This window comes from Mauremys reevesii, linkage group 9 (genome assembly GCF_016161935.1).
Source record: "Mauremys reevesii isolate NIE-2019 linkage group 9, ASM1616193v1, whole genome shotgun sequence".
NCBI lineage: Eukaryota > Metazoa > Chordata > Testudines > Geoemydidae > Mauremys > Mauremys reevesii.
Window position 1 is genome coordinate 21,075,784 of NC_052631.1, and position 21,742 is coordinate 21,097,525.

General features: G+C 47.4%; 1 protein-coding gene and 1 long non-coding RNA gene across 10 annotated transcripts in view; one reads left to right on the forward strand and one right to left on the reverse strand.

Annotated features, from left to right (window-relative positions):
- The window catches only part of SMC4 (structural maintenance of chromosomes 4), a 126,630-nt gene that overhangs the window by 89,343 nt on the left and 15,545 nt on the right, over positions 1–21,742 (reverse strand). The window lies entirely within an intron of this gene.
- The window catches only part of LOC120372311, a 77,079-nt gene that overhangs the window by 46,087 nt on the left and 9,250 nt on the right, over positions 1–21,742 (forward strand). The window lies entirely within an intron of this gene.

Here is a 21,742-nt window from a genome sequence, read left to right on the forward strand (position 1 = left end):
CGGGCGCGGAAGGTCTGACACGCCAAGCGGATCGCTCGCAGCTCCCAGATGTTGATGTGGAGGGAGAGCTCTTGGGGCGACCAGAGGCCCTGGGTGTGGAGGTCGCCCAGGTGAGCCCCCCATCCCAACGCCGAGGCATCCGTGGTCAGGGTGACGGATGGACGAGGAGGGAGGAACGGGACTCCTGCGCACACAACCTCTGGGTCCAGCCACCAGCTGAGTGAACCGAGGACTGTCTTCGTGACCATGACTACCATGTCCGGGGGTTGCGGTGCGGACGGTACACGGACGCGAGCCAGGTTTGAAATGGGCAAAGGCGCAGCCTCGCGTGCGCGGTGACGAACGTGCAGGACGCCATGTGGCCCAGGAGGCGTAGGCAGGACCGAACCGTTGTCGTGGGAAAGGCGTCCAGGTCCCGGATGATGGAGACCATCGTCTGGTGCCGAGGCCGAGGGAGGCAGGCCCTGGCCAAACCGGAGTTTAGGACTGCTCCGATGAACTCCACTCGTTGTGATGGAGTCAAAGTGGACTTCTCGGCATTGATGAGAAGGCCCAGGAACCGAAACAGGGACAGTATCTTGGCCATCTGATCCGCTACCAGCTGTCGGGATGGCCCGCGAACCAGCCAGTCGTCGAGATACGGGTAGACGTGAATGCGACGACGGCGGAGGGCTGCGGCAACCACTGCCATGCACTTGGTAAAGACCCTCGGCGCGGTGGAAAGGCCGAAGGGTAGTACCGCAAACTGGTAGTGCGCATTGTTGACCACAAAGTGCAGATAGCGTCGACAGGGAGGGAATGATGGTCCCCAGGGTTACCATGCGAAATTTGAGCTTGAGCAGGTACCTGTTGAGCTCCCGGAGATCTAGTATAGGTCAGAGACCTCCTTTCACCTTGGGGATAAGAAAATATCGGGAATAAAATCCCCTGCCCCGCATGTCGTGCGGCACCTCCTCTATAGCACCCAAGCTCAACAGAGTCTCGACCTCTTGTAGGAGGAATTGCTCATGAGAGGGGTCCCTGAAGAGGGACGGGGAAGGTGGGTGGGAGGGAGGGGGCGAAACAAACTGAAGGCGGTAACCGTACTGGATTGTACGAAGTACCCAGTTGTCCGTTGTTATTTGGGACCACGCCGGGAGGAAGTGGGAAAGGCAGTTGCAAAATAAGGGGAAAGGATCTGGTAAAGAGTCTGATGGGCCGTCCTCGGGCGTCCCATCTAAAGGCCTGTTTGGGCCCTTGAGGGGCCTTGGAAGACGCCTGGGCCTGGTTGCGCCTGTTGCCCGACGGTCTACGGCGGTTCAGGCTGCCTCTCCGACTATTATACGGCCGCGACGTGGCCTGAGTAAAGGGCCGTTAGGGCTGCTGCCGGAACGACCTCCGCTGGGTAGCTGGTGTGTGCATACCCAAGGTACGAATGGCGATTCAACCATCTTTGAGGGTCTGAATCCTGGAGTCCGTTTTCTCTGAAAAGAGACCCTGAGTGTCGAAGGGGAGGTCTTGCAGGGTGTACTGCACCTCGGGCGGCAAGGTGGAGGGCTGCAGCCAGGAGATGCGCCTCATGGTTACTCCCGAGGCCAGGGTTCTGGCTCCTGAGTCTGCCGAGTCCAGAGCGGCCTGGATGGAGGACCGGGAGGCTTTCCTGCCCTCCTCAAGGAGGGCCGAGAACTCCTGTCGGGAGGCTGTTGGGATCAGCTCCGCAAACTTAGACAGGGACACCAAAATATCAAAGGTGTAGCGAGCGAGGAGAGCCAGCTGGTTGGCAATCCGGAGCTGGAGACCCCCTGCCGAATAGACCTTCCGGCCCAACAGATCCATGCGCCGAGCGTCTTTAGATTTTGGCGCCGGAGCTGGTTGCCCATGTCTCTCCCGGTCATTGACGGACTGCACCACGAGGGAGTCCGGAGTCGGGTGCGTATATAAGTACTCGTAACCGGTGGGAGGAACCGAGTACTTGCGCTCGACTCCGCGAGCAGTGGGAGGGACGGACGCCGGTGACTGCCAGATGGTAGTGGCGTTCTTTTGTATAGTGCGGATGAATGGGAGGGCCACCCGCAGTGGGGCCTCAGCTCCAATCACATTGGTCACCGTGTCGTCATCCTCAGCGACCTCTGCCACGGGGAGGTCAATAGCCTTCGCCACCCGGCGAAGAAGGTCCTGGTGGGCCCGCAAGACAATTGGGGGGGGGTCCGCCGTAGAAGCCCCCGCCACCGCCTCGTCCGGCGAGGAAGACGAGGACAGACCCTGGACCACGGCCTCCGGAGGTGGGTCTTCCAGGGGGTGGGAAGCCGCCTCGGCCACAGCATGCTCCGCCGTAACAGGTGGCGGTGGGGCCTCACCCGGTGGTGATGGGGGAGGCCTGCTAACCGTGGCTTCCGGCATCCTGCGTTCGGAGCCCACGGGGAAGGGGAGCCCTTGAGCCTGGTGGTAGGCCCAGGGGGCCCAAAAGGCCCACTGCTGTGGTTCATGGTCCTGGCCTTGAGGGTGGCCCCGGAAATCTCCCCCGCTGCCCGCCTGAGAGGCGACCGAGGACTGGCAAGAAGGCCATGGAGGGGCCGAGGCACTGAGAGATTGCGCCGTCGATGCCGCCAGTCTGTCCCTGGACGGTGCCGGGGATCGGTGCCGGTCGTCGCGGTGCCAGGAGCGAGAGCGGGACCAGCGACTGTGTCGGTGCCGGGAGCTCGACCGCGATCTCGACCGATGGTGGCGGGAGTGGCTTTGGGAGTCGCGGTGCCGGGAACGGTACCGGGAACCGGACCTCCTGCGGTACCGGTGGTCGGGTGTCCGGGACCGGGAGCGTCTCTGGGAGTGCGACCGGTACCGCGATGTCGAGCGGTACCAGGACTGCGACCGGCGCCGAGACGGGAAGCGGTACCGCGATGGTGAACGGTGCCGGGACCTGGAGTGGCGTGACGGTGACCATCTCCTGGATCGGGATCGGGACCGAGACCTGGAGCGCCGTCTATCCCGTTTGTCAGGGGAAGGGGGCCGCATCATAGCCGGCTTGCCCGCTGACTGAACAGCTTGCACCGGCGGGGCCGGAGGCTTGGTGCCTCTGCGAGCTCGATGAGCTCTCTCGCCGTCGAGAAGGTCTCGGGCGTTGACAGGAGATGTAGCTCGACCGCGGTTGGCACTAGGGAGCAGGGAGGTACCGGACTCAACGGCTCTTGGGGCGCCAGAGTCAACGGAACCGTGCACGGTTTGTGCACCACCAGAGTCGGTGCCGGAGGTGGCTGGGTGAGCGGTCCCGGTGCAGGAGGCTTAGAGGCCGTCTGCGCCGTCTTCCGTTTCCTCGCTGGAGAGAGGCAACGGTGCCGGGACGCCGGTGCCGGTTGCAGTGCTCGAACAGTCTCGGTACCGGACCGGCTCGGGGCCGCTGGTGCGCTGCGCGCCGAGGAAGACTTCGGTGTCGCTGGGGTCGGCGCAGCAGGGCAAAGTGCCAACTCCATAAGGAGCTGCTTCAGTCGAGAGTCCCGCTCCTTTCTAGTCCGCGGCTTAAAAGCCGTACAGATCGGGCACTTGTCTGGCCGATGGGACTCCCCGAGGCAGCGGAAGCAGGAGTCGTGCGGGTCCCCGATCGGCCTGTGCCGCTGGCAAGCCAAACAGGGCTTGAACCCGGTGCCTTGGGCATGAGCCCGCACCGGTTGTGGAAGAAGAGGGGCGAACCCCCCTAATTCCCTTACTACACTATATCTAACTAAACTATTTAACTAACTTAACTACTATATACGCTTGCAAACGGAGAAACACTAGGGCTGCGGAGGTAAACGGAGCACTCCACTGTTCCAACTGGCCGTCACGGGCGGTAAGAAGGAACTGAGGAGCGGACAGGCCGGCTGGGGTATATATCCGGCGCTATAGCGGCGCCACTACAGGGGGCGCCCAGCCGGCCCGCCGGAGTTGCTAGGGTAAAAATGTTCCGAAGAGCCGTGCACGCACGGCGCGCACACCTACATGGAATGCATAGGAGCAATCATTCAAAGAAGAATGTATTTTAGTTCTTGCTATGGTAAATGGAGCAAACTTTTTATTTTTTAAAAACCAATTATATACTTGACCATATGCTTGGAACAAAGTGGTGATACATCTTCCAAATTCATTCAAAATATTGCATATTTAGTCTAAATTCAAAATTGTAAAGTAACAAAAAGATATCAGAAGTGCATGTATATTTAATACATTTACTATTTGTATTGCCATAGTGCCTAAGAGCCCTACTTATGGACAAGGACCCCATCGTACTAGGTATTACACAAAATAGACCAAAGAGAGGTCTATACCCCAAACAGTTTATAAGCAAAGACAAGAGTTTTAGCTATGTGGCTAGATAGGAAAGGCAATATCTTAGAGATTTTTATACAGCAAAAGTCTGCAAGATAGACATAGCTTGGATGTGAGGATCTAGAAGGAAGTCAAAGTTGAAAGTGATACCTAGGTTAAAGGCCTGATTAACAGATAGGATGGTAGTACTGTCCACAGTGATCAAAAAAGGACATAGGGAACTCAAGCTCTGTTTTAGCCATGTTTGAGCTTGAACTGATGGCTAGACATCCACAAGGAGATATCAGAGGAAGGCCAAGATTTTAGTCTGGACAGAATGGGAAAAATTTCTTACTGATAATTTCTTTTCTAGCACTGTCTCCCAAGATTCTGGATATCCGGGCTGCTCCCCTCTACAGCTCCCAGAGGTGGATAAAAGATTTGGCTCCATATGTCCTGGCTACTGACAAATAAGTTATTCCAAAGCAGTGAAAAAACTTGAATAATGAATATTCCAGAGGAAATGAACTAACTATGTCCAGCAGACAAAACAGCCAAGAAAGCACTGGATCAAATCCAAGTTGTGCTCCATTTGTGAGGCAGCCTTCTCAGGCTTGGCAGATGCTGAGTTGTGCCCAGCCAGTCGACTTTAACTCTATTAGGTCTTGCAGCTATGAGTTGAATAGGAATGTGGGACTGCCAACCCACCAAAGCAGATGTGATGCCAATGTGGATAAACAGACCAGAAAGAGCAGAATAAGGCAAGTCTCTAGAGATTAGAAGGACTCAGCCAGCCTGAGAAAGCTGCCTCACAAATGGCACTGTTTGGATTTGACCCAGTGCTTTCTTGGCTGCTCTACCATGCCTATATAGGAGCAGAATAGGTGGCAGGGAGACACTATGGTGGAAGGTCAGGGTGGATTAAACCACCAGATTGCTTAAGACCAACCCAGGGAGGAGGAAAGAAGCCTGAAATAGAGAAACTGCTCGCTGCTGCCCCCCAAAAGGAAAAAATAATAATGGAAGAAATAAAAAGAGAAATGTAACTGCCAACTGACCGCTGCCATCAGGGCAGAGAATCTGGTGGCAAGCAGGAGCAAAGGATACATGTCCAGTGCCAAATCTTTGATCCACCTCTGTGAGCTGCAGCATGGAGGGGAGCAGCCAGACATCCAGAATTGTGTGAGATGCTGTGCTGCAGAAACAGGTCAGAAGTAGATGTGAGAGTCATCAGCATAGAGATGGTATTTGAATTTGTATTTGCAGACGAGGTTATCTAGAGATAAGATGTAGAGGAACAAGAGAAGGGGACCAAGGAGAGAGCTCATTGGAACTGCCAGAAAGTTGAATAGAGGATGATGAGGATCCTCTGAAGGACTGATTAAAGAGGTGGAGAACTAGGAGAGGAGTTACAGAAGCGATGGTAGTACAAGGTTTTAAAAAAAGGAGCAACAGCCAACTATGTAGAAGGTGTCTAACACATTAAGGAGGATGAAGATGGGGTACTCATTTTGAACTTTGGCTAGGAAGAGGTCAGAAGCTTTGGCAAGAGCAGTTCCATTTACTTATTTGGTATAGGATGACACCTAGTGGCCTCACTTTTCTCTTACAAGAAAATATGCAAGCCCTGTGCAGTTGAGCAGAAGAGAAAAAACATGGTAGAGCCACATCTTGTACTTTTACATGTTTTGTAAACATGCACAAAAAACTCCACATTAATATTGAGTCGTATGTAGGAGCACTTATTCTTTTATTTCAAAGCTATAAAAAGGTGTATGCATACAAACTTAGTTTTGACTTCAATTATTAGACAAACTATTAATACCTATTGACATTAGTATTTATTGAAGTGATACAAAATAAATCAATACTTTTTATAATCTGTCACATTACATACCCCTATTACCGGAGTATATGTATACCAAAATGCAAATATTTTCTATTTAAAGAAAACAGCACCAGCAAAAGTGAAACTCAAGAGACAATAGAAAAACATTCAGAGAGAAAGAGGAGAGCAATAAGCTTAAGCATATCTGGTGTAGCTCTTGTGCCTGAAGAAGGGAAAAACCCTTAACTTAAAAATACTAGGAAATACTATTTAAAGGAATGTCTAACGAATGTAGAAATTCAAGTTGACAGTATTCCTCTGGATACCTGTAAACCTCTAATAAAAAAAATCTCAATCTCAAAACTGCCCCAAGGAAAATCTTTCAACAGTTCACCTTACAGTATATGCCTCTTACTGAAAAGTGAATGTCTGGGGGCAGGGGCAGAAGCACACACAGATGTAATGATATATACACGATTATGTAATGATAGATGCATAAGTGATATCTGTGAAGGACCACCATTGCTGACTATGACATAAGAACTCCTTTGATATGCTGGATTTATGTTTCTAGGGCCTGGTCTACACTACGCGTTTATACCGAATTTAGCAGCGTTAAACCGATTTTACGCTGCACTCGTCCACACAACGAAGCCCTTTATATCGATATAAAGGGCTCTTAATACCGATATCTGTGCTCAAATTGGTATTGCCATGTCGGATTAGGGTTAGTGTGGCCGCAAATCGACAGTCTTGGCCTCCGGGAGCTATCCCACAGTGCACCATTGTGACCGCTCTGGAAAGCCATCTGAACTCGGATGCACTGGCCAGGTAGACAGGAAAAGCCCCGTGAACTTTTGAATTTCATTGCCTGTTTGGCAGCATGGAGAGCTCATCAGCCCAAGTGACCACGCAGAGCTCATCAGCACAGGTAACAATGCAGTCTCCTGAAAATCGAAAAAGAGCTCCAGCATGGACTGCACGGGAGGTACTGGATCTGATCGCTGTATGGGGAGAGGATTCCGTGCTAACAGAACTCCCTTCCAAAAGACGAAATGAAAAAACATTTGAAAAAATTTCCAAGGCCATGATGCAAAGAGGCCACACCAGGGACTCAGTACAGTGCCGTGTGAAAGTTAAAGAGCTCAGACAAGTGTACCAGAAAACCAAAGAAGCAAACGGAAGGTCCGGGGCAGGGCCGAAAACATGCCCGCTTCTACGCTGAGCTGCATGCAATTCTAGGGGGGTCCGCCACCACTACCCCACCCCTGTCCGTGGATTCTGAGGTGGGGGTGGTAATCTCAGCCATGGCTGAGGATTCTGCGGACGGGGAAGATGAGGAGGAGGAAGACGAGGACGAGCTTGCAGAGAGCACACAGCACTCCGTTCTCCCCAACAGCCAGGAGCTTTTTCTCACCCTGACGGAATTACCCTGCCAGCCCTCCGAATCAACTATCCCAGACAACAAAGCCATGGAAGGGACCTCTGGTGAGTGTACCTTGTAAATATAAGATATGGTTTAAAAGCAAGCGTTTTTTAATGAGGACTTGGGATGCATTCGCGGCCAGTACAGTTACTGGAAAAGTCTGGTAACATGTCTGGGGAATGGAGCGGAAATCCTCCAGGGACATCTCCATGAAGCTCTCCTGGAGATACTCCAAAAGCCTTTGCAGAAGGTTTCTGGGCAGGGCAGCCTTATTCCGTCCTCCATGGTAGGACACTTGACCACGCCATGCATGTAGCAAGTAATCTGGTATCATTGCATGACAAAGCCTAGCTGCGTATGGTCCCGGTGTTTGCTGGCATTCAAGCAACATCCGCTCTTTATCTCACTGTGTTATCCTCAGGAGAGTGATATCGTTCATGGTAACCTGGTTGAAGTTCAGGAATTTAATTAAGGGGACAGAAATGGGCATTCCTACTGGGCTGTTTGCCTGTTGCTTAAAAGAAATCCTTCCTTGCAGGTAGCCAAGCAGGGGGAGAGTGGGGGCGTGATTGGCACTGAGCTTTTTCGCGTTTGGCTAGCAGGGATCTTCCCTGCTACCAGCCACGCGGTGGGGGGGAAGGGAGGAGGGTGTTTAGCAGTGATCTTCCATGATACCAGCCACGCGGTGGGGGGAGGGGTAAAGCGATCATCCCAGAGAATTGGATGGGGGGGTGGTTTCTGCTGCTGCATGTTAACAGGAAAGAAGCAGCACTGAACAGGCTTTGCTTGCTATTTGGTAAAGGAGGGCGCTGGATATATGAAGGCTGCAGAAGCCGAAAGACAATGGCTTACCATGACCGCATACAAGCTGAATTCTGCTGCCTGGACCTGCATCTGTGAGATCTCTAATACCAGAGCCGCAGGCACTCAATATTAAGATGTAAAATGCGACCTTGTATTGAAATTACATGTGCTATGTAAGGTGAATAGTGTTGTTCACCGTGAAAGAGTGTAAGCATTGTTCTGTAAAATGTATCTTTTAAAATACTTCTCTCCCTTTTTTCCCCTCCCTCATGCAGCTGCAAATTTTTCAAGCCTTCCTACTCCAGCCCGAAGGCTATCTCAGATAAGGCGGCGGAAAAAAAAGACACGAGACGAAATGTTCTCGGAAATCATGGAAGTGACCCACAATGAAAGAGCTCATCTGAATGAGTGGAAGGATGTGGTATCAAATTACAGGAAAGATGCCAGTGAATGTGAGGACAGGAGGGACACTCGAGATGAGAGGTGGCGGCAGGAAGATCAGAGGAGGCATGATGCAACGCTGGGGCTGCTGCGTGATCAAACTGACATGCTCCGGTGTCTGGTGGAGCTTCAAGAACGGCAGCAGGATCACAGAGTGCCACTGCAGCCCCTGTATAACCACCCTCACCATGTTCCACATCCTCCTCACCCAGACGTGTAAGAACGCGTGGGGGAAGGCTCCGTGCACCCACCCACTCCACCCCTGTGGACAGCCCAACCAAAAGGCTGTCATTATTGTGAAATTTTTTTTAGTGGCCTTTTCCTTCCCTCCTATCCTCCTCCCAAATCACACCCGGGCTACCTTGTCAGTTCTCTCCCTCTTTTTATAATGAATTAATAAAGAATACATGATTTTTAAACGATAGTGACTTTATTTCCTTAAGCAAGCTGTAATCGAAGGGGGAGGGTGCGTTGCTTACAGGGAATGAATCAATCAAGGGAGGGAGGGGGGTTCATCAAGGGGAAACAAAGACAGCAGTCACACCCTACCCTGGCCAGTGATGAAACTCGTTTTCAAAGCTTCTCTGATGCGCACCGCTTCCTGGTGTGCTCTTCTAATCGCCCTGGTGTCTGGCTGCGCGTAATCAGCGGCCAGGTGATTTGCCTCAGCCTCCCACCCCGCCATAAAGGTCTCCCCCTTACTCTCACAGAGATTGTGGAGCACACACCAAGCAGCAATAACAAAGGGGACATTGGTTTGGCTGAGGTCTGAGCGAGTCAGTAATGTGCGCCAACGCGCCTTTAAATGGCCAAATGCACATTCTACCACCATTCTGCACTTGCTCAGCCTGTAGTTGAACAGCTCCTGACTACTGTCCAGGCTGCCTGTGTATGGCTTCATGAGCCATGGCATCAAGGGGTAGGCTGGGTCCCCCAGGATAACGACAGGCATTTCAACATCCCCAACTGTTATTTTCTGTTCTGGGAAGTAATTCCCTTGCTGCAGCCGTTTAAACAGAGTAGTGTTCCTGAAGATGCGAGCGTCATGAACCCTTCCCGGCCATCCCATGTGGATGTTGGTGAAACGTCCCTTGTGATCCACCAGTGCTTGCAGCACCATTGAAAAGTACCCCTTGCGGTTTACATACTGGGTGGCCTGGTGCTCCGGTGCCAAGATAGGGATATGGGTTCCATCTATCGCCCCACCACAGTTAGGGAATCCCATTGCAGCAAAGCCATCCACTATGACCTGCACGTTTCCCAGAATCACAACCTTTCGTAGCAGCAGCTTAATGATTGCTTTGGCTACTTGCATCACAGCAGCCCCCACAGTAGATTTGCCCACTCCAAATTGATTCCCAACTGACCGGTAGCTGTCTGGCGCTGCAAGCTTCCAGAGGGCTATTGCCACTCGCTTCTCAACTGTGAGGGCTGCTCTCATCTTGGTATTCTGGCGTTTCAGGGCAGGGGAAAGCAAGTCACAAAGTTCCATGAAAGTGCCCTTACGCATGCGAAAGTTTCGCAGCCACTAGGAATTGTCCCAAACCTGCAAAACTATGCAGTCCCACCAGTCTGTGCTTGTTTCCCAGACCCAAAATCGGCGTTCAATGGCTAGAACCTGCCCCATTACCATCAGGATCTCCAAAGCGCACGGTTTGAGAGAATTCAGTGTCCATGTCCTCATCACTCTCATCGCCGTGCTGCCGTAGCCGCCTCCTCCTCGCCTGGTTTCGCACGTCCTGGTTCAGTATAGACTGCACGAGAATGCATGAGGTGTTTACAACGTCCACGATTGCTGTCTTGAGCTTAGCAAGGTCCATGCTTGGTGTGCTATGGCGTTTGCACAGTTCACTCAGGAAAAAAGGCGCAAAACGGTTGGCTGCTGCTGCTTTCACGGAGGGAGGGAGGGGTGAGGCTGTACCCAGAACCACCCACGACAATGTTTTTTGCCCCATCAGGCACTGGGATCTCAACCCAGAATTCCAAGGGGCGGGGGAGACTGCGGGAACTATGGGATAGCTACGGGATAGCTACTCACAGTGCAATGCTCCGGAAATCGACACTAGCCTCGGTACATGGACGCACGCCACCGAATTACTGTGCTTAGTGTGGCCGTGTGCACTCGACTTTATACAATCTGTTTAAAAAAAACGGTTTCTGTAAAATCGGTATAATCCCGTAGTGTAGACATACCCTAGGTGTCATCAATCCCAAATAGAGATGCCCAGGGCTTGAAAAATTTCTTCAGTGCTCAATAATCCCAAGAACTAAAATCAACTCACAAAAAGAAAACACCTCATTTCTGTTTTCCCAGTGGTCTGTTTTCACCACTAACTGCGCTTTTTTAGTCAAAGAAGGCTAGGCATCCCCCCATCACTAATTGGAACATATAATACACCAACCCCCAGTTTTAGATTAGAAGACAGCCCTCCTACTCACTGTTTTAGGATTGTGTACACCAGGGCTGGGCAAACTAGCTGGCCCGTCAGCTCCCACTAGGGCACTGGGTCGGGGGCCACACCACACAGCTCTCGGAAGACATGGCATGGCCCTGCTCTGAGGGTTGTGGACCGCTCCATGCGTAGGAGCTGGAGAAGGGACATGCCACTGCTTCCAGGAGCCACTTGAGATAAGAGCTGCTTGGAGCCTGCACCTCTGAGCATCTCCCCATGCCCCACCCCAGCCCTGATCCCCCTCCTGCTCTCCAAACCCCTCTATCCCAGAATGGAGCACCCACCTGCACCCCAAACCTCTCATCCCCAGCCCCACCCCAGAGCCTGCACCCCCAGCTGGAACCTGCACCCCTGCCCCAGCCCTGATCCCCCTCCGAACTCCTCAGTCCCAGCCCAGAGCAACCTCCTACACCCCAAACTCCTCATTCCCAGTCCCACCCCGGAGCCCGCACCCCCAACCAAAGCCCTCACCCCCTCCCGCATGAACCCCAATTTTGTGAGCATTCATGGCCCGCCATACAATTTCTATTCCCCAATGTGGCCCTCAGGTCAAAAGGTTTGCCCACCCCTGGTGTAGACTACTCTTGTATCGTTTCTTTCCCCTGCTTCTTCAGCTTCACTAGCCATACTTTCTATCCAATTTCACTTATCTCTTTTGCATTGTTTCTTTACTGATTTGTCAAGGTTCCTGTAGGTTTGTTTTGTTTCTTCAGTCACATGTTGTAGTACTAGAGCTTTGTTGTCTTTTGTCTATAAATTTTCCATGTTTCTTCTGAGATCCACTGTTCTTTATTGCTTCCTCTCTTTCTACCAATTATCTTTTCAGCTGCTTCTAGAATAGCTGTTTTGAAAAGATCCCAGTATTTTTCCACTTCATTTTCTTCAAGATCTTTAAGGGCCTCAGACCTATTCTAGACCTCTATCTGGTAGTCTTTTCATATCCTGCAATCTTGTAGTTTCCGTGTATTGAATAATCTGAGTCTGTGTTCTCTCTTTTTAAGCGCTTTAAACTTCAATTTGATGTTTGTTTTCAGCAAACAGCGATCACTCCCTATATCTGCTTCTCTGAATATTCTTGTGTCTAACTCTGATGTTTTCCACCTCTGACTAACACAGATAAAGTCGATCTCATTTTGTGTATGGCCATCTGGTGAAATCCATGTCTTTTTGTGTATGTTTTAATGTTGGAAGAAAGAGTTGCAGATGCTAAGATTGTTTTCGGCACAAAATTCAAGAAGTCTTGTGCCATTGTCCGTTGTCGTTCCAGTTGTATGTGGGCTGACGACGTTTCCCAACCTCTTCTTTCATTCCCAACCTGGGCATTAAAATATCCCATAACCAGGACAAGATCGTCCTTTGGTATTTCTTTCATTACATTGTTCAATTCTGTATAGAATCTCTTAGATTAACAGGATATGGATAAAAATTCAGAAGTGTCCCAGTGAAAGGGAAACAAGGAGAAATTTTGAAAACACGGGAGGAATAAGAAAACAGATGTGTGAAACACTTCGAAGAAGCGATAAATCAACCAGAACCAATTACAAGACTGGAATATAACAATGATAAGCCATTAGATCTACATATAGATATATTTGAGGTAAAAATCAAAGGAGGGAAAAAAAACACTGCAGAAGCTGAAAAACAAGAAGGCACCTGGTTTGGATGGCATTCATCCTGAGATGCTAAAATATGGAGGCGAAGACGTGGAATAAGTCATCTGTTCGCTGTGCAACAAAATATGGATGGAGGCAAAAGTGCCAGAAGAATGGATCCTCAGTATCATAATCAACTTACCGAAGAAAGGTGATCTAAACAATTGTTCAAATTGGAGGGGAGTAACACTTCTATCTGTCACAGGAAAAGTAATAGCAGCAGTCCTCCTGAACAGAATGAAAGGAAAGATAGATACCATCCTACGTGAACAACAATCTGTATTTAGACAAGGGAGATCATTCACAGACACTATTTTCACCCTGAGATGGATTATTGAGAACACAACTGAATTCCAAAGCAGTCTTGCCATCAATTTTGTGGACTTTCAAAAGGCATAGAATCAGAGTATTAGGGTTGGAAGGGACCTCAGGAGGTCATCTAGTCCAACCCTCTGCTCAAAGCAGGACCAATTCCCAACTAAATTATCCCAGCCAGGGCTTTGTCAAGCCTGATCTTAAAAACCTCTAAGAAAGGAGATTCCACCACCTCCCTAGGTAACCCATTCCAGTGCTTCACCACCCTCCTAGTGACAAAGTTTTTCCTAATATCCAACCTAAACCTCCCCCACTGCAACTTGAGACCATTACACCTTGTTTCATCATTTACACATTTACACTGGCATTTGATAGTGTAAACGGAGAAATAATGTGGAAAATTGTGGAACAATATGGAATTCCAACAAAAATTAATTAACATTATGAAGGCATTCTACACCAACTCAAAATGCTGCATTAAAATGGAAAATAGATTGAGTAAGCCATTCAGCATCAAGACAGGTATAAGGCAGGGATGCATCCTGTCTCCTTTTTTGTTTATTCTAGTAACTGATTATGGATTAAAACAATGAGACAGTGATACATATGGCCTAAAATGGAACTATTCAAGACTATTTGATCTAGACTTTGCTGACGACATCGCTCTTATCAGTGAAGATGCCAATGGACCTCAAAAATGCACAAACCAAGTAAAAGAAGTAATGGAGAAGATAGGTTTGAGACACAATGCAAAGAAATGTAAAGTCATGTTAATGGGGACTATAGGGACAGAAATCAATACTGAAGAAGAAAAACTGGAGAAAGTGGATAATTTTACGTATCTTGGCTGATGGTACTTCCAAGATGGTAATAGTTCCGGGGAAATAAGAAGAATGGGGAAGGCAAACACTGCATTTGGAAGACTCAAAAACATCTGGCAAATCAAAAACATCTCCCTGAAGACAAAACTGAATGTGTACAAAGCAAGATTTACCAAGAAAGATACGCAAAAGCTGGATGCATTTCATCACAAGTGTCTGAGAAGAACATTGGGAATAACAGAGATAGAAAGACGAATGAGTAAGTCTGTAAAATTACTGGACAAGGCACCTCTCACAAATAATCTACTAAAGTAGTAGTAGCTGGGACACGTGCCGAGTAGACAGCCCATCAGTGGCTGGGACATGTGCCGAGAATGGAAAAAGAACGCTTACAAAATACCACCCTGAATGGAAGCCAGAAAACACAAGAAAAAGAGGAAGACTGCAAATAACATGGAAACGAACAGTTCTGAACATCATCAAGCACCTCAACATGAAATGGGAAGATTTGGAGAGAAGGGCAGTTGACAGGCAAGGATGGTAAATGTAGGTAGCCCAATGTGCAGCAAAGCACGGGATGGACTAAGGTCTCCTACATAGAGCTCTCCTGGAGTGGCTGGTGTTTTCCTCTGAGACTGTTGCTCCCTCAGCCCAAAACGGGGAGCAGCAGTCTCCAAAGGAAGGCCCTAGGCAACCTGAAGACCAATGGTGGTGAAGACAGCCTTCAATGTACTGCCACGCCAGCAGCAGGCTCCTCTTACTTGGGGACGAAGCTCCTTGCCAACATCACCACACCAAGACGTCACTTTACCGCTTTACTTTCCAGTCATGAGCATAGGGTTATCTTTGAAGACGTAAGGGCTAGAAAAAAAAGTTTTTAAAAGCAAGAGCTTATATTCTGTAGATTTTCCTGAGCTGGGTAAATGGATATTTCAAAGTCTACTGGTATCCATGCTTTTAAAAATCCTTCCTATAAAAAGATCTGCTGATGCTGATTAAGGATCAAACTCACCAGAGAGCAGAAGCAAATCACAATAGCTTAGAATACAACATCCTTATTAGCATATTTGAAGCCAAAAACTCACAGGCAAGACCATAGCAAAGGAATTCCAGTGTGAAAGTTCTTCCTTTAAGGAAGAGGGTCTCAGTCCTTCTCTGATTGAACAGGTGCACTCTAAGTCTGATTAGGGGGCAGGGTAGCACCTGGGATCAGGAAATTTATATATAATGAGGCTTTGGAGGCAGGAAGGGAGAGGCAGGAATAGAAGCAGGGAGAGGCCTGGGTGTTAGAAACTCTGGAACCAGAAGACCTATGGGTGTGTTCCTGTTGCCACTGTCCTGTAGAAGGGGCAGAAAACTGGGAGAAAACCCAGGAGAAATATGGTACTTTCAATAAGCTCAAGGCGATCAGACATTGTGTTGGTCCTTTGTTTGGGCCATTTGAAGTCTAGTAAGTGACTCTTCAGGTAAGCCTCAGAGTCTTCCATTCTGAAGGAAAACAGACTGATGAGTCCGGGAGTCACAGAAAGCAGTGGGGCCAGAACCCTTTGAATTATGGTATGCTTTATTTATTTTGTGATTAGAGGTCTCCATGTTAGTAAGTTACCCTGTGACATGGGTGTTCTTTGCCAAAGTGTTTGAGAGAATTTTTGAGGCACTCAGAGAAGGGAAAGCTGAGGGTGAGGCATTTGCAGGGGCGACACCACAAGGGGCACTCTGAGATGGTGACTTTGATATTACCATTACTGAATAAACAGGAATGAGTGTTTTATTTTCAGCCAAATTTTGGAGTATAGTTTACAAGTTGTAAAACATATTAGCAGAATAATAGAGTCTATTCCAAGTCTTGCTTTACCAGGGTGACATATCTCAATGTCAAACCTGATCTGGGTAACTTCAGACACAGCTGGCCCATGCCAGCTGACTTGGGCTAAGGGACTGTTTGATTGCAGTGTAGACATCGGAGCTCAGCCTTGACCTTGGGCTCTTGGACTTTGTAGCCTGAGCCTTGAGCCCCTCCCACCTCATGCGGTCCTAGAGCCTAGCACCAGACCAAACCCAAACATCTACACCACAATCAAACAGCCCCTTAGCTTGGGCGAGCTGGCACAGACCAGCTGCAGGTGTCTAACTACAGTATAGCTATACCCTCAGTATTAGGCAATCAAGTCCAGTCTTCATCATGTTTGAATACTATGGAGTTTAGAGGTGTGTTTGACAGGATCAGAAAGACAAGCTCTAATTTTAGGAATAAGAAAGCTAGGAGAAGCACATTAAAACCTGTAGACACATTCTTTAGCAATGCATCTGTAGCTAGCAGTTTTAGATTCAGGAAACGGAGAAAGTTTTTTAAAAATTAATATTCTTTCATTGTAGGTATTAGGTGTGATATCGCCACCAAATGTCCAACTAAATTAATCCCTAACTGTACACTCTGCATTCCTTAAGTACACTCACCTTAAGATGAGATCTTAAATTGTGTATGGGATCCTACCATATTCTGACATTCCAAAGTATTCTAGAATAAGGAATACATGTTAATTTCACTATTTTCAAATCTCTTGTGATGCCTCAAATGTACTTCCAAAGTCAGACAAAAGGAGTTATACAAACCTCTGCCTTATTTCATCTGAGCCTCACACAAGGCTTTGGAATAATGGGTTAAAGTCTCTTAGAAAGCTAACCCCTGTTGCTTTCTGCTTAAATTTGAAATTACTCCATACATTTGTAAGATTTCCATTTGAAATAAGTGTTTTATTTCAATCTGAAGTGATGTATTCTCATGATTTATTTCTATTGATTAAAAAAAATCCGAATTGCAGATAATACAGAACTCCCAAATAGCAGCCTTTGATGCACTGTTGAGGAGTTGACAACTCAACTGCAGGGACACAAATTGAACTATTCAGGGTAGCTCACCTTTTAAAGAACCCAGAGTGCAGTGGCAAGTTAACTACTTGACCCTAAACTTTCATACAGAAGTCATTATCGTTCTATTGCTCCTTCATGTGAAGTTGAGGGAAATGAGAGGAAATTTATATTCATGTACTATCAGTACATGGATTACATTCAGTTCAATGTTTCTTAATCATTTTGTATGTGTGGTATCTTTGTCTTCATAGTGATTGGCCAAGGTAGGAGTTCGCATGAGTACAAACTGGATCATTCTTAATCTGGATAAGATAATGGTGATATTTATTGATTGGTGGAAAACAGAGAATAGCAGGTTTTCCCATTGTACAAATAAGGTGTATAATTTAGGAGCAACCTCTGGGACACTCTATTGCCTCTGGAGTCTTAGGTACTGTTAGAATGGGGAAAGCACTTCCAATCTGTGTTTGGCAGGATAATTATTCAATAACTTATGATACTGAAGTTTATATGGTGCTTCACAAACATGAGATGCTTTCCCTGCTTACTATCTAAGGAGAACAAGAAAAACCAAAAAAAGACACTAGACAATACATTTGAAAAGTGAGATTAAGGGAATTTAACTCTGAGAAGAATATAGGAAGGTTCAAGACAGAAACGGGTTTAAAGGAAGAAAGTTGTTCGGCTGTCAAACTGTTTCACATGTAGAGGAGGGAAAGCATTACAGAAGGCTCAAAGCCAATAGCAGGAGAAAGTGAAAGAAAGGAAACAGCAGGGCAACAGGATTGGGAGAAAGAAGCAAACAAAATTGTGGGGACGGGGTAGAGGGGGATTAGAAGGAAGTGAGAACAGAGATATAGGTAGGGACAAAATGATGTGCAAAGACTTAGAATCAAGGATGAGGAGATAGAGTTTGATCTAGAAAGAACCAGAATGCCAGTTTCTTCAGATAAAGCAAGTCGTTAGCTAAGTTGCCTCTAAGCTGCATGGCTGTGCAGCTACCTATTAAGCCCAGTGCAGGGACTCAGGACTGTGGTAGGGAGAGGCAATTCCGCCCGCCCCCTTCCCATCTGCTGGCCCCAGTGTGGACCCGCTGTGGCTGGCGGAGAGGAGCCTCTCCCTTGGCCCAGCCCAGGCCCGCTAGAGCTGCCGCAGCCAGGGAGAGGTGCCTCTCCCCCTGCCCCAAGCTGCTGCGGCAAAAGGCTGGGGGGAAGTTCTCTCTCCCCACGACAGTCACAGGACAGCCTGCATCGTAAACCCCTCATCCCCACCCCCACCCCAGAGTCTTCACCCCTAGCTGGAGCCCTCATACCTTGCACCCAACCCTCTGCCCCAGCCCTGAGCCCCCTCCCACAGTCTGAACCTCTCAGCCCCAACCCCACATGAATTTTGTTATGTGCACCAATATGAAGGTGATGTGTCACACATCCTCTCCATATTGGTACACAATTTATTCTGCACATGAATGTAAAAAATTAGAGGGAACACTGGTGGTCAGGTGATGCTCTAGTTTGATGTTGCTGAAGAGGATGATTACCGTATATACTTGATTATAAGCCAGCTCGTTTATAAGCCGACCTCCCCAAGACGGATACGTAAAAATGGAAACTTTTTATAACCTGTTCATAAGACGACCCTAAAATTCAGAGGTCAGCAAACTTTGGCTCCCAGACCATCAGGACAAGCCGCTGGGGGGCTGAGATGGTTTGTTTATCTTAAGCGTCTGCAGGCACAGAGGTAAACCTAAGTAAACAAAGTGTCCCGGCGTGCCAGCTGCTTAGCCTGATGGGCCGGGACAGCAACTGGTGGGGTTTTTTGGGGGGGAGGGGAGTCAGGGGAGTAACCCCTGTGACCACCCCACACGACCCCACCCCTAGCCCGGGCCCCCCACACTCTCCCCATCCCATCCCTTCCCACCTTATCTGGGGAGGGCCAGGGGAGGATGTGTCTGACCTGGCTGGAGCTGCTCCGGCAGGCTGGGCAGCGCAGCTGCTGTGAGCTCCAGCAGGCCTGGCAGTGCAGCCGCAGCATGTCCCAGCGGGCTGCGTTGGGCAGCACTGCTGCTGCGAGCTCCAGCGGGCCTGGCAGTGCAGCCGCAGCATGTCCCAGCGGGCTGGGTCGGGCAGCACTGCTGCAGTGTGCTCTGGCAGGCCGGGCGGCGTGGCCACAGCCTGCTCTGTGGGGTGGGGCCAAGTGGCCAGGCTGCAGCCTGCCGGCCCTGGAGCTGCAGCTGCTTTGGAGGCTGGGGGGAGAGCAGCGTTGCCAGAAGCGGAGAGACTCTGGCCCCAGCTCTTCCCCTCTGTCTCTGCTGGCTGTGCTGACTCTCCTTGCTCCCTCTGTTGTGGGGAGGAGCTATGTCCCACCTCTCCCTCTCTATACCCATTCGTAAGCCGACCCCCTTCTCTGGTGCTTCCCTTTTTTACTAAAAACATTTGGCTTATGAACAAGTATTTGGAGCTGTGGCATTTGGAGTGATGGAAGTTATAATGATCAAGGCAAATGATAATCAAAGCATAGAAAAAAGGTTTAAATAGTGGGAATAGTGACAATTGTAACTGATCTGGACCTTGCCAGTACATACATTTTGCCTTTTACCCCCAGACTGCATTGCTATAATATGCAGCACATAGCACTGCCCCCCCCCCAAAATAATAGCTGCATGTTGTGTAGAATATGGAGGCCTACCACAGAAACATATTACACAAAGGATCCAAAGCTTGCTATGGCTCATTTAAATTCAGAGTGTAATTCAAAAAGTTATACCTATTGATATTTAAAACCCTAAATGGGTCTGGGTGCTAGCTACTTGAAAAACTGTCCAAGTGAACCTTTAAAAGTTTGTGACCTTGCTTACAGTTCAAAGATTTAAGCTAGGGGCAGGCCCTTGGCTCAAATTTGCTTTCCCGCTTCCTCTCACAGAGTCCAGGCTGTAGACTTTTGAGACAGTATAAACACTGCCTACATAGATTTTTCCTAATGAAGTGGATTATGTATCTGCTTATAGCAGCCTGAGTTTGATGTCAGTCATCTAATTTTGTCTTTTTAACATTAAAATTTAAAATGTATCCAGGTATGATGGGGTCAAATGGGGAAGTGGTGTTTTTCAAAGAAATAATGGCACCAGTGTCCACACACTATTAGGGGACTATTCAAAAGACTACTATGGCTACCAACATCTTTGCAAAAAGTCATACATGCTGGTGATTAAAGGAGAACAGTCATGCAGTGTACACCCAACGTTTAGTTGTAATAAAGAAATTAACAGATTAAAAAAACCCACAACTTTGTATTTTTAATCAGAAGCATGGAGAGTTACCAACAATGTAATATGGCTACATAGCGGTAGACAGAGACTATAGCTTTATTGAAGAGTCTCTCCATTAATTTTGTAAATACTGGATTGTAAGAAATCATATTTGCTAGAAACTGAATGCAGGAGTACTTATGTATTCTTTTTAAGCCAATTTCTCTATGGGGCCATAAAAGTGCTAATCCTGAAGGAGGATGGCAGGAGTTCCTGTTTCAATGGAGACAGTTACAACTGCCATGAAGAGGAGGTTATGTGGAAACAGAACTACAAGAGTTTCTTCCACATTATACCAGGCAAAAAAAGCTAAATTTCAATATAAATCAGTGATTTAAAGGTTAAAAAGAGAATTACAAGATTATGCCTAAAAGTAACTATTACAAATCCAGGAAGTTCAGAGTTTAGGTTTAAAAAAAAAATAAAAATCCAAAAATCTAAGTATGGAAATGTACAGTTAAGGCACCCAAAGAACCATAACTCTGCCCTGGAGTGCTGACATGAGGGAACATAAATGAAAACTGATCCTAAAAGCCAGTTTTATTAAATCAGGAACCACAAACACTAAATGCCTTGAAACTGTAGTCATGTTGTTATTGCATAATATTATTAATGGAGCAAGGTTAAGGCTGTCTGAGTGCTTTAACTGCATATTCCTGTGGAAGAAAACGCTTATATGTAGGCTTGGAAGAATTAGATTTTAGATCATTATAATGAATACCGATGTTTAGTTTTAAGCATTATTTATCTATTTAAATTTTCACAGTTGTGGGAAATTATGGAGGATGTCAGACAATTTAACGACTGGTGTTGAGATTTGAGAAGTTTAAGCTTCATAACCATTAAAACACAAACTGTCATCATAACACGTCAAAATATACATTGTATATTTCCTTAAACAAGTTCTCAAACCACATCTTATTTTGCATATCTATAAATTTTGATCATCGATGGAAATATTTTCCCATCAGCAGTGTGTATGTGGTGAAAGACCTTTGCTAACATTTACCAATAAAAATCTAATCCTCCGACCTTATTTATGTGACAATACAGAGCTTATATAAAACTTAAATTTATATGTTAAGTGGATCTCATTTTGATAGGCTTTAAAACAACTTTTCTTCATCAAGATGAAGATTCCAGAAGATAAGCTCTTTGATTGATAAGAGTTCCAGAATAAAAAAGTTGACTATAAGATAGCTAGTTTCTTCATAGAAACTAGAGTTGATGAAACTGAACAAAAGTTTGAACTTATTTTTAATTTTGCTAATGGATGACTGTTGAGTGAATAGTCATTGCAACGGGTTTTTTTTTCCCCCCCCAGTCAGCTATTTTTATTTTGTGAAGTGATGACAATGTCAAAGACCTCTTCACCTGGCAAAGACCTTGCCAGATGTCTCGAAAGTGGTCTCATGTAATCTGAATTGTTTTTTTAATACGTCATAGACTTAGTCTTTGTAATAAGTAAAACACTTAATATTTTAAAAATTGCTGATTCAAATGGAACTTTCCCAAACTGATGCTTCCTAAAAGATAGTCTAATTCAAACCAGATTTGCAGAATAAGCGAA